Below are 14,168 nucleotides of genomic sequence, written 5' to 3'. Positions count from 1 at the left end.
AAGAAGCTAAATAGGAAGGTGAACCCAAAGAAAAACATATAGTTATCCTCCTGGCTATGATAAGTAGACAAAATTGCAGGGCAAAAAAATGGGATCTTGGGGGTGGGGTGGAATGGGGTAAGGGGAGATGGTGAGAGAAAAGTGAGAAGGGGAGGATGGGGGGAACTTGGGGAAACAGGATGATTGGGATAAAGGAAGGTTGGATAGGGGAGCAGGGAAGCACATATCTTAGTTAAGGGAGCCACCTTAGGGTTGGCAAGAGACTTGAACCTAGAGAGGCTCCCAGGTGCCCAAGGCGATGTCCCCAGTTAGTTCCTTGGGCAGCTGAGGATAGGGAACCTGAAATGACCCTATCCTATAGCAATACTGACGAATATCTTGCATATCACCATAGAACCTTCATCTGGCGATGGATGGAGATAGAGACAGAGACCCACACTGGAGCACTGGACTGAGCTCCCAAGGTCCCAATGAGGAGCAGAAGGAGGGAGAACATGAGCAAACAAGTCAGGACCACGAGGGGTGCACCCACCCACTGAGACAGTGGAGCTGATCTATTGGGAGCTCACCAAGGCCAGCTGGACTGTGACTGAAAAAGCATGAAATAAAACCGTACTCTCTGAACATAGCGAACAATGAGGGCTGATGAGAAGCCAAGGACAAAGGCATGGGGTTTTGATCCTACTTCATGTTCTGGCTTTGTGGGAGCCTAGCCAGTTTCGATGTTCACCTTCCTAGACATGGACGGAGGGGGCAGACCTTGGACTTTCCACAGGGCAGGGAACCCTGACTGCTCTTTGGACTGGAGAGGGAGGGGGAGAGGAGTGGGGGGAGGGAGAGAAGGGCCGGAGGAGGGGGAGGGAAATAGGAGGCTGGGAGGAGACGGAATTTTTTTTTTCTTTTTTCTTAATAAAAAATTTAAAAAAAGAGAGAGAGAGAGGAAACACACACCACACAAGAAATTTTTCTTAGAGCAATGCTCAGAGACGCCTGTCCTATTCACCTAATGTTACTCTCCTTTATGGGAAAAGCAAAAGAATTTGAAGGTAAAGCCTCAAAGCTCTTGTCATGTGCATAGAATATTCATGGTTCAGCCTAGGATGCTACCTATGCTGAAACCACCATGCTCCAGGCGAAATAGTATTTTTCTGCTATTAGGATTTCTAACATTAAGAACTTATTAAACAAAAAAAGTAAAAGAAAGAGAAAGAAACTACAATCATTTATTATGTTCATGGAGAAACTATAAAAATATGGACAATATAAAAGGCTTTTGTCAAAAATGATTATTCAAACGTTTCTTCCCTGATTTGGACAGTGGTATGAGGGAAGGATGATGATTCTTCCTGGATTCTTTATGGATTTGTGGAACCACAAAGGATTGCAAATCAAGCAGGGACCTCTTATCACATGGTTGATGGACAAAAGGAGGATACCAGATCACCATGGATAAGGGATTCATCAATATTCCAGAGGAGAAAATCGAAACCCAGACATGTCTAAAATGTGCCTTCCAGGAGACAACATTAATATATATCAAACAAGAAAGAAATGGATTAATTTAGTTTTTAGGCACACTCCAAGGTTTTGCATTTTCATGATGCTGTTCTGTTTCTTCATCTTCCCTCGGAAAACAACCACAGGATATGGAGACTGCAAAATGGATTTGCTGTTATTGAAATCTCATCGAGACCAAAAGTTGCGATCAAACCCTTGTGCGTGGGAACTGCTACTTCTCTCAGCTATCTTTTTTATTACACCTCCAGGGGAAAAAGCACTTCCCTGTTATATTTTCTTATAAGAATATTTCAATATTTTGAACTTATGACAATATACTAACTTAATTAAGTACAAGTACATGGAACAGAATTAGAGCTTTGAAAGACACATTTAAAACCTGAGTATGCCAAACTACTGGAAGAAGAAATTATTTGCAGTCACAGAATCTAGTTAAGGTCTCCATTTCCTTCAAAAGGTGTCCTGTATTTGGAGGCTGCTCATTTATTTCTCGGCCACTCAGACCTGAAATAAGCACACAGAAACTGTATTATTACAACACTACTTGGCCTATTAGCTTACATGTCTTATTTGCTAGCACTTATACCATAAATTAACCCATTTCTATTCATCTGAGTATGGCCATGTGGTTGTAGCCTACTGGTAAGGTTTTGTCTAGCATCAGGCGTCCGTCTCCTGCTGTAGCTTCAAGGCTTCTCTTTGACTCTGTCTATTCTCTCCTCCTCTATTTGCTTGAAATTCCTGCCTTGACCTACTTTCTGCATTATAATAGGCCCAAAGCAGCTTCTTTATTAACCAATGGTATTCACACCATACAGAGGGGAAGCTCACATCACTGCCCTCTATGTCAAATAATATTAAAAACAGAAATATTTCTCCTAATTAGACCACTATTCCTGGTTAATAACTATGAATTGTTTTATAATTCTGGGATTGTTAATATAAAATATCATACTATAAAATAATTTTTGCTTATTTTCCACATTGGAAAAATGTTTAACAGATAGTGCTATGTAGACATAAAAGATAGCATGTTTATGCATAGCTGCATATGAAATGGACCATTAGAAAAAGGTGGGAAGGAAAGACCACTAATAGGAGAACAGGAAGTGGAGCCAGTCTCCTTTATGGAAACTTCAGAAGCAAGGTGCATGAGATCTTATCTTCTAGCCTTGGAATACTGTGTTAGAGCCAGATAACCTGTGACCTTGACCAGGACTTCTTATGACTCCTATTTGTCTGTCTCTTATTTGTGTGATCTCTATTTGCATGTCATATAATTTGTGTGCCTTCTATTTGTGGGGCAAGGATTCACTACTTTAAATTACATGCACAAAGGCTCACACTATCTACTCAGAACTGCATCAGGCAATCTGGACTCTATTCCTTCACATAATAAGTACACAATAAAAGTAGTTATTTCACATGAGGATCCCTCATAACCCATTGTTCATTGTTGCATACTGAACCCTGATTGCTCTCTAACCTCCTGGCCTTTTGTAAAGTGGTTAGCACAGTATTTATTTCATATTGTAGTGTAGAGGTTGAAAAAGTTCATCACCCACCATCCCATCATTGTTCCTGTAGTGGCTGGTTGCCCAGTCAACTACAAATCTCACAATGTTTGTGTGTTATACTCTGTATTTTTTTCCATAAAAGTTTTAGTAGGAAATTTGGAATATAATTTTAAAGAGAAATTTAAGTGTCCATAATTTTGACATAAATATCATTAGCATTTTGAGATCTTTCTATAATTGCCCTAGGGACAAATGTGTTATAAAGTTGTATGTATAGTGTAAATAAAACTCTGTCTCTGAAAGGCAGAGTCAAGCATCATTGTGTGTGGTGAAATGGCCAGATCCTAGATGAGTCCTGACAATGACTAAGAACTATACTGAGTCAGTGAGAGTGTCTGATGTTACTTTGAAGCACCCAGAAACATGAAGAGCTGGAGTACAGAAGAAAAAGGTGAATATGGAAATTCATAGTTTTAGAGAAAGAAGAGACTCCATGCCACCCAAGAACAACTTTATAACACTGGTTTAACATTGATTTTAAGATCGTTTCCATTGCTACTATCATGGCAATCACTTTTGTTCATATTTCTATTTCTTTTCAGAGTGAGATCTTACAATTTTTTTTAGAGAAGTTAGACAATAACAATGATACTAAAGAAACAAACAAAAGAACAAAACAAACAAAAAACAAAACAAAAAAAAAAAAGCAATTGGTTTATGTCACTCTTTTTCCAGTGTCAATGTGCCCTCACACAAACACCTGGGAATGTTTTAGAAATAAAAAATTAAAATTACTGCTCTTTTGATTTGAGATTAAAATTCTATTCTCCAAAGCTCTCACATGATAAATGTTGGTCCAGAGATCAAAATTTGAGCCGCAACAATCTGCGGGATAATAACACTCCCTCTCCCTCCTCTCTCACCTCTCATTTTTCCTTCCCCTTTCATCTTTTCCTTCTCCTCTTATTCATGCTGATGTCATCACCGTTCTCATCTTAATGATTCTTAGGAACCCATGCATAGTCCTTTTATTATGTGTGTCATTTGGAATGTTCATAAAGGTAGATAAACACGATTTCTACTAAAACTTCTATGATATTAAATTGTCTTCATGTTGCCTAGCAAGCAGTGTTATGATTTGCAGGTAATGTCTTGACCAAATTCTTTTCATAGAGGGAAGTTTTTATTAAAATTTATGAACAATCCTAGTCCAATGGCTCACCAATTCTCTCCCTCAATTGTATTGGAACAATGTACCATAAATATAATGCCTAGGCAAGCAGAATAGAGAATCCTGATTGAATTTTTGTAGTCTGTGGACATTACCATTATTTTGTTAGCTCTCCATTTTATACAACACACTAATTATGGCAATGCACTATGGACAAGAAAAACATGTTATCTACTAAACCAAGGGAAAATAAACACAAAAGAAAAACAATTCTTTTACTTTCTGCTGGAGATTGGAATGGGGATAATATCAAAAGATGTTTTGTCTTTTAAATTATTTTTCTATCCTTCCTTTCACTGGTGATCAAGCAATAAATAAGTTCAATGATTTGCCTTCTCACCAGATTAGTAGTACCTACACACTACAACATGGATTTCCACTATAAAAACTAAGTGTCAGAGTATTATACACAATACATGTTTCCAAACATTTCCCATAATAGTTCCACCCACAAGATGAAGAATATCTTTGTTATATAGTTTCATTTAATAATGCTTTTCTCTGGAACTTCTGGAGGCATCACAATCCCTAACTTCAAACTCTACTGCATTCATACAGTACTAAAAACAACCTGATATTGCCATAAAAACAGAGAGGAGGACAAATGGAACTGAATTAAAGACTCAGATATTAATCAAAACACCTATGAACATCTGATTTTTGACAAAGAAGCAAAAAATATCAAATGGAAAAAAGAAAGCATATTCAATAAATGGTGCTGGCATAACTGGATATCAACATGTAGAAGAATGAATATATATATGTGTGTGTGTGTGTGTGTGTGTGTATATATGTATATCACCATGCACAAAACACAAGTTCAAATGGATCAAAGACCACAAAATAAAGCCAACCACTCTGAACCTCGTAGAAGAGAAGTGGGAAGTACACTTGAGCACACTGGTACAGGAGACTACGTCCTAAATATAAACCCAGTAGCACAGACACTGAGAGAAAAATTAATAAATGGGATCTCCTGAAACTGAGAACCTCCAGTAAAGCAAAGGACATGGTCAACAAGACAAAATGGCAGTCTACAGGATGAGAAAAGATCTTCACCAGCCCCACATCAGATAGAGGGCTGATCTCCAAAATATACAGAGAACTCAAGAAATTGGTCATCAAAAGAACAAATAATCTAGTAAAAAAAAAATGGGGTACAGATCTAAACAGAGCACTCTCAACAGATGAATCAAAAATGGTTGAAAAACACATAAGTAAATGTTCGACATTCTTAGCCATCAAGGAACTGCAAATCAAAACAACTTTGAGATTCCAATTTACACCTGTAAGAATGGCCAAGATCAAAAACACTGATGACAACTTATGCTGGAGAGGATGTGGGGTAAAATAAAAACTCCTGCATTGCTGGTGAGAATGCAAACTGGTACAGCCCCTTTGGATATCAGTATGGACATTTCTCAGAAAAGTAGGAGGGGCTGGAGAGATGGCTCAGAGGTTAAGAGCACTGACTGCTCTTTCAGAGGTCCTGAGTTCAATTCTCAGCAACCACTTGGTGGCTCACAACCATCTGCAATGAGATCTGGTGCCCTCTTCTGGCCTGCAAGTGTACATGCAGACGGAAAACTGTACACATAATAAAGAAAACATTTAAGAAAAAAAAAAGAAAACTAGGAAACGACCTTCCTCAAAACCCAGCAATATCACTTTTGAGTATGTACCCAAAGGATGCTCAATTGTACCACAAGGACGTGAGTTATGTTCATAGTCGCATTGTTTGTCATAGCTAGAACCTGTAAACAACCGAAATGTTCCTTGACCGAAGAATGGATAAGGAAAATGTAGTACATTCACACAGTGGAATACTACACAAAAGGGAAAAAAATAATGAAATCCTGAATTTTTCCGAAAAAAATGGATGGAGTTAGAAAACATTATTTTGAGTGAAGTAACCCAGACATAGAAAGATAATTGTCACATGTACTCACTTATAGGTGGTTTTTAAACATAAAGCATAAAACCAGCCTACATACCACAATCCCAGAGAATTTAGACAACAATGAGGACACTAAGAGAGACTTACATAGATCTAATCCACATGGGAAGTAGAAAAATATAAGATCTCCTGAGTAAATTGGGAGCATGGTGACCTTGGGTGAGAATTGAAAGGGGAGGAGAGAGCCTGGGGGCGGGGGAGAGAAAAATGTAGAGCACAATAAAAAAAAATTTAAAAAATAAAAGAAAAAAAGATTTCTCTCTAATGTCAAGTTCCCTGGAGATTAATTATGTATACCCTCATCTTCCGTATGTTTTTGTATAATATAGTTATTGTATAGTTCTGTTGTTTGATCGCTTTTAACTCAATAATTTCAATCAAATTACAACTCATCCCTTGGTTTCAGTCAAGGATAAAGTGTCTCAATAAAGCTTCTCTCTCTCTCTCTCTCTCTCTCTCTCTCTCTCTCTCTCTCTCTCTCACTCACTCTTTCTCTGTCTGTCTGTCTGTCTTTCTCAGTCTCTATCTCCTCTCTCTCTTTCTTCAGTCTGGATACTTTATTTCATAATCAAGCCATTTTGTGGCTTCTCCTTCCCCCTGTACACTTTATATGATAAAAAAATGTATTACCTCTTGACTGAGACAGAGGCAGGAATTGACTTAGAAGTTAGGAGACTCACATTCTTGCCAGGAACCAATAAAACAGCTGCCAGTGATTAGAACTGGTTGCCAGCAGGATTCTGTGACTGAGCAAACACAGCTTCAAAGGATGCTTTAAGGTCCAAATAAAATTGCTCAGTGATGGCTAGTAGTGGAGAAATATTAGGATCAAAATAAACACAGTATATTCTCTGCCCTAGACAGTATTTCTAATTTTGACGCTCTGGGTTTTTAGAGGTAGTGCTCAGGCTTGATAAGCAGGTTCGTATGTGAAATGTACTGTCTTTACAGTTTTGCTTTTGTGTTTAAAGCAAGAAAACAACTGCTCATAGTGACTAAGCATTTCAACTGCCATTGATATGGCTCACCAGCTGAGACCAGTGTCAGAACTGATTGTGAAAATTGTAGTAGGGGTTATGTTGGAGGTATTCTGCCTTAGACTACATTTTGTTAGCATGTAGAATATCTAGAAATAGTAAAAAAAAAAAAAAAAGCCTAAAAGGGTAAAGCCATCAAAGAAAAAGAGATCAGATTTTTATGTTTAATGATATCTGAAGAGATGTGGGAGATTTTCTTGTTTCCAATTTATTAGAGTTATTTCATAATACAGATATCTTTTTGCGGAGAATGAATAAAAGAAAGGATAGGGCAATAAACAGAGTCCATCGTCCAAGTGCATTTTTCCTTTAGCTGTTCCTGGTAAAGATTTTCCTTTGGTCCCACTTTCCCTCATTGAGTACAGTTGGGAACCAAGAATGACTGCTTACACTTCAGTGGTATTATCATCAGAGGAACAATTTCAAGAAACATCCTAATTACACAGTGAGCTCCTTAGAGTGGGGAATATCTTCAATTACAGCTCTCTTGATTAAATTTATAACTCATCTCGCTTCTACCCAAAAGTTTTTTTATAAATTATTGTTAGATATCTTCTATGATTCCCTTACCACCTAACCACCAAGCCTCCAAAATGCCAGCCTCAGAATAATAATATCTAAGATGGCTTTGTGGTACTTGTGTTCTTAGAATGCTCAGTCAATCATCATTAACCTTAGCAGTATTATCATTTATAATACCTTTGACAGTTTTCAAATAAGAAAAATAATGTGAATTTTGTCCATGTTTTAAACAATCATCAGTGCTAGGTTTTGACATTACACCCTGAAGGTGCTTCCTTCCTCACCTACATGGGCATTTCCAACCATAGATGTGTTATGGTCACTAGCACATTTAATGTTGGAGCAATTAATGAGGTGAATATCCCCTATTTGCAATCATAAAATATAAGGAAATAATGAAAAACTAAGATTCTCTCTGTAGAGAAATTAAACATGTCTTGCAGAAAGTTCCAAATTAAATATGTAAGGAAGCCAGAATTTGATCCCCCAGGTTAGTGATAGAATCTTAATCAGTATATCACACTTACAGATTTCACTTTGACAAATGAGTAATATGGCAATATTTAATATGTTAAGTTATATTGCTGAGAAACTACTTTGCCAAAATCCAATGATCATTGACCAGACATCTGTCTACCACATTTACTCTGAGTTCTGAATTACTAGGGGTGCATTGAAAACACCATTCCTAATGTGCTATAGCTCCTGGCTGGTGTTTGGTTTGTCCAGAAGGAAGCACTAAGAAGAGATGAGACACCAGAAAAAACGGAGTAGATCTCTCCATGTGGCTCTCACATATTTCCCGCAGTACAGCAGAAGACACAAGGGTATGGAAATTTCAGAAACCCTGAGTGTGTCAGTAGGTCCTCTGCAGTTTTTCCAGGGCAATCAGATAACATCTCCAGAAACAGAGGGGTAAGGTGACTGTAAGCCCAGGGAATTTACCAATTCATCTCGTGGTCACACACTGAGGAAGGATGCTAAAACAAAACAAAAAAAATATCACACACTAGCTCGGAATTGCATATAATAAAAAGTTATTTATTGAGGAGTAGACTCACAGATCACAATCCTCTGCTGGAACGGGGAACAGCAACTGAATCCCACAGAGAGAAAAGAGGCTGGATGTGTGCTAAACATTGGCATATAATAGTATAAGAGGCCACGCCCAAGTGGGTGGGTAACTTAAAGGCTACTGATGGTAGGAATTCTTACAGCAACACATTTTTCTTTTCTCCCGAGACTAACTTGCTTCAACCCTCCAGTCCTTCCAGTATATAAGTTAACAATGGTATCATCTCCAAATATTTAGCTTAGAGGTTCTCCTGATTGGATTGAAAGTAAAGTAGAACGGTTGATTGTTAATGGTTGAAAACATTTAACAGTCAATAGTTGGTTGTTAATTATTGGGAAAAACAATTTGTGGTCTTATTCACGTTGGTAAATGATTTGTTTGAGATTGTAAAGGGCACATGCCAGTCTTCTATTACTAAAACTGCAACGAGCAACTTAAAAAGAACAAAAAAAAAACATTTTCTACTCATTTTTGTAGAGGGTTCTATGACCAGTTGATCCCACTGTATGTGGGCCTGTAGTAAAACAGTTGTAGATCCCCAAACTGTCATCCAGCTAGTCCAGCAATGGCTAGTTATGAACTAAAAGTTCAAAAAATCAGAAATTTCTCCGTCTAATAGGATGGATGTCTTGGCTGGTTTTTGATATATGCTAGAATCCTGTTGAAGTAGATATTAATGTCAGTGAATCTTTGGGCTTGGTAGTGAATGTAAAAATGAGCAGGCAAAGACCAAATGATTTCTTCTTTCATGTCCTAATGGAGGTTTCCAACAGAAAACCTGGCCCAGATTAGATCTGGATTAAAGGTTTGTCTTCCTGCCTCAAAGATACAGATTAGAAATAGTTCACCCTAATTCAAATTAAACAGAAATCCCTCAAAAGTGTGCCTTGTAATTTTTGGTTTTAGTTCATTCCAAATGTAATCAAGTTGATGACCAAGAATAGATATCACACCCTATTAATTACATTGCATAAAGAAAAGTTGTTTTGCAAAATAATGATAATTTAAAAAAAGAAGAAATAGTTGCAGGTCATAATGGGTGAGTAGACTGGGGAGCGAGATAAGCAATGCTATCTACCTCATGTATAAGCGGGAAAGAGAGAGCAATAAAGAGATAGGAGTGCCAACAAGTGCATGCCCCTAATGATCTAAGGCTTCATTTAGCCACCACCAATCCTAAAAGTTTATAGTCTTCTCCACCAAAGTCAATCTGGAGGCAAGTCTTTAATGCATGAGACTTAGAGAACATGCTAGAATTAAACTATAACATGTAGACAGTGGTGATGTTTTCACATATTTAATGGTAGCTCTCATAATAAATTTTCTGTCAACTTGACTCAAACCTAGAGTTACCTGGGAAGAGAAACTCACAATTGAAAATTGTCTAGATTAAGGTGGCCAGTGACCATGTTTGTAAGGCTTTCTTTCAGTTACTAATGTCTTTAAATATTTATAGCCCACTATAGCTGTCAAATAGTCCCAGGTTCTAAAGAAAAGCATGACAGTAAGCAGAATTTCTCCATTGCCTCTGCTTGAGCTCGTGTTTCCATGATTCTCCTTGTGCTTTTGTGCTGATTTTCTCCAATAATGTGTTATGACAGGGGAATATAAGCCAAATAAACCCTTTATTTCCCGAGGACTTTCTTGGTTATGCCATTTATCACAGCTACAGAAATCAAACTAGAAAATTGGCTTAGCGTGAGGTATATTTTAAAGGTAAGACACAGAAGACCATGTACTTAGTAATTAGTCCACTACAGTAATTGTGATTAGAGAGATTTTTGTGACTACCTGGCTATTTCCAACAGAACTAATTGCAGTCCATTATACACTGTTCCCAAAAATATAGCCTTTCTTTAACAGACATGGGATTGAGGTAGTTGAGAATTAAGTATCAGATTTGAGGTTCCAATAGAAGTTACTAGTCTTTGCCAAGCCACTTACATCTAGGTCAGTGAGCATCAAGGGAATGGACCTACACTTGAGAGAGATGTTGAGTTGTTTTTAGATAAATGAGATGACTTAAAATTACCAAGTCCTGATTGAATCTTTCTTTCCAGAAGAATTCATCCCTTCTTTTCTGTCTGAAAAAAAAATTATTTTTCCAAGTTAAAGACCTGTAATTGCCTTGCTTAAGGAAATTATATATAAGTGGGAGACACAATGTCTTCTACAAGATTTTTTTTTTTGTCTTTACAGTGAAGGCCAAAGTTAGAATGCATCACATTCCAGTCAGAAAAGGGCAATGTCTGCTCCAGGAGAAGATGATTCATACATTGAAAGAATTACAGGCTTTGCTAAATTGTATTAAGAAAAATACATGGTATTTATCACAATTGTGGGTTCAGTCTATTAGCTTAAAGAGATGGAGGCATTCTAGAGGGAATAGGGTCTTGTGAAGGAGCTAGATGATTCTATGATTAAACAAAACTCCTTCCTCTGTACACCAAACTGGCTACTCTACCACAGAAGGAAGGTATCAGTAGCAGGGCACATGGATTGTTTTGAGTCAGAAAGGCTGTCTCCATAATCCACAGTCACAAAGGTCTCCCCATATATAATTCCATCTCCAAGCATGACAGAAATCTGCTGAAAGTGACATCACTGCTGATAAACCCTCAATGTGTGTTTCTCTTAATCTCACTGTACTGTACTTATTTTTTACCTGCTATTATTGGTTACTTCTCACTTGTGTGAAAAAATATCGGGAAAACAACAGAAGAAATTAATTTATTTGTGCATACAGTTTGAGATCACAGTTCCTTGTGGTGTGGAGGCATGACAGGAGGAGAATGAAGTAGCTGGTAACTTTGTATCTGTAGTCAGGAAGAAGAGTGGGTGGACAAGGGGAAGGGAGGAGGCTCATATAAAGCTCACCTTCTCCTTTTCCTTTTCATTTTATTTTTGTGTTTTCCTTTTTTGGTCAAGAATTTTTAAAATACACTCTTTCTCATTTTACATGGCTACCCCCATTTACACTCCTTCCCTCCTGCTGCTTCCTCCACCTTCCCTCCACCCTACCTCCCCATCCACTCCTCAGATAGGGTAAGGCTTCCCAAGGGAATTCAACTAATGTCTGACACTTCACCTTGAGGCAAGACTGAGGCAAGACAAAGGCCCTCCCAACGATCTAGGCTCAGCAAGGTATTTCTCTGAAAAGAATGTGTTCCTAGATACCAATTCAAGAACTTTGATAAATCCTGGTCCCACTGCCAGTGGCCCCACAGACTGTTAGATCCTTACAACTGTCCCCCACATTCAGTGGGCCGAATTTGGCCCTATTCAGGTTCACCGGTTATCAGTCCAGAGTCAGTGAGCTCTCACTAGGTCAGGTCAACTGGTTCTTTCTGTAGGAATCTCCTTCATGGTTTTGATGCCTGATGAAGGAGGTTCATTTGTTTATGTGTTACTTTCATTGGTTAATAAAGAAACTGCCTTGGCCCTTTTGATAGGACAGCAGCTTAGATAGGCGGAGTAGACAAAACAGAAGGCTGGGAGAAAGAAGCCGAGTCAGGCAGTCGCCATGCCTCTCCTCTCCAAGATGGACACAGGTTAAGATCCTTTCCGGTAAGCTACCTCGTGGTGCTACACTCATTAATAGAGGTGGGTTAATCAAGATGTGAGAGTTACCCAGTGAGAGGCCAGAGCTAATAGGCCAAGCAGTGTTCACAAGAATACAGTTTCCGTGTAATTATTTCGGGGCATAAGCTAGCCAGGAGGCCAGGAGCAGGAGTGGCAGGAATGCAGCCCACAGCTCATACTACAGATGCGTTTGCTCATATTATTGCTCCTCCTTCTCTTGGGTGGATCTCAGTTAGTTTGGTACAGTACTTCACTGTAAATTTGAATATCTGCTTCCATCAGTTGCTGGTTAAAGGTTCTATGATGAGAATTAAGGTAGTCATCAGTCTGATTATGCCAATTTAGACATCTCTCCACTGTTGGTGAGAATCTTATCTAGGGTCAACCATAAAAAAGGTACAAAATGGAGTACTACTCAGATGTAAAGAAAACCAATGACATCTTGAAATTTGTATACAAAAGAATGGAGCTAGAAAAAAACATCCTAAATGAGGTAAGTCAGACCCAGATAAACAAATGGAATGTCCTCACTCATAAGTGAATATTAGATGTAAAACAAAGGATAACCAGCCTATACTTCATGATCCCAGAGATACTAGATAAAAAGGAGAACCCTAAGAGAGACGTACATGGATACCCTTGGGAAGGAAAACAGACAAGTCCTTACAAGAAAATGAGTGGGGAGAAAGGAGAATGGACAGGGAGGGGGATAAAAGAATGGGAGGGAGGAGGAGAATGTGAACAAATGGGAGGGTCAAGAAGAGGAAAGAACAGTGGGAGAGAGAAAGGAAAGACATATCTTGATAAGAGATATCTGGATTGAGAGAGACATTAAAGTGCTATCAAGAGACAAAGGACTAGGGAAATTCCCAGGGATCATGTTCTCCTTTTTGTTAAAGTCAAGGACCCCAGCCATGGGATAGTGCCACACACATTTTAAAGAGATGCTTGCTAAATTATTCTAGATGCTTTGAAAAATATTAGCAATGACATCTGTTCATCATTTTTTGCCTACTACTTTCTTGAGAATCAATTGTTAATATATCACCTAGTTAGTGTTATTCTTGACATAGGTGTCATAATCAACAGTTTAATGCTGTTGAGTTTAGAAATCACAGTACATGTTGATTTTTATGAGATATTCATATTCCTGAAGATACATCTGAAGAGCAAGAGCTTTGGAACTGAAAAGGTAGATTCACTATTTATGAAATATTAAATAGGAGAATTTGTAGGAGATAGGAAAAGCAAGACAGACTACTCCTGGAATTCCTACCCTGGACAGGCAAGTGAGTTACCAATAAACTTTTGTTGGAATGGAGTTGTGCCTAATTGTTTCTTGTATATGAATAGTCCTGCATCATCATATAGGTGCAGTGTGTTGTGCATTTACACAATCAGCAGGGCTAAAATCTTTTATTCACTGGTGCTTTAGTAAAATTGTGACAACACATGCTTTACACCATGAAAATTACTTTTTGATATATTTGTTATTGATTTCATACAAGGCATGTATTCTGTTCTAAGCATGGCAGAACTCTCCTGTAATCTTAGTACTCAGAAGGATGAGACAGGAGAATCATGAGCTGGATGCCAGCCTGGGATACATGGTAAGACCTTATTTCCAAAATAAAAGCAAAACAAGCAAAGTATCACAATTTCTATGTGTCTTTTGAGGAAACAAGAGAACACCAAAAATCCTTCTCAAAACTGTTTGTAGAACACAAAA

This window comes from Microtus pennsylvanicus, chromosome 8 (assembly GCF_037038515.1).
Source record: "Microtus pennsylvanicus isolate mMicPen1 chromosome 8, mMicPen1.hap1, whole genome shotgun sequence".
Lineage (NCBI taxonomy): Eukaryota > Metazoa > Chordata > Mammalia > Rodentia > Cricetidae > Microtus > Microtus pennsylvanicus.
This window is presented reverse-complemented; position numbering follows the sequence as displayed.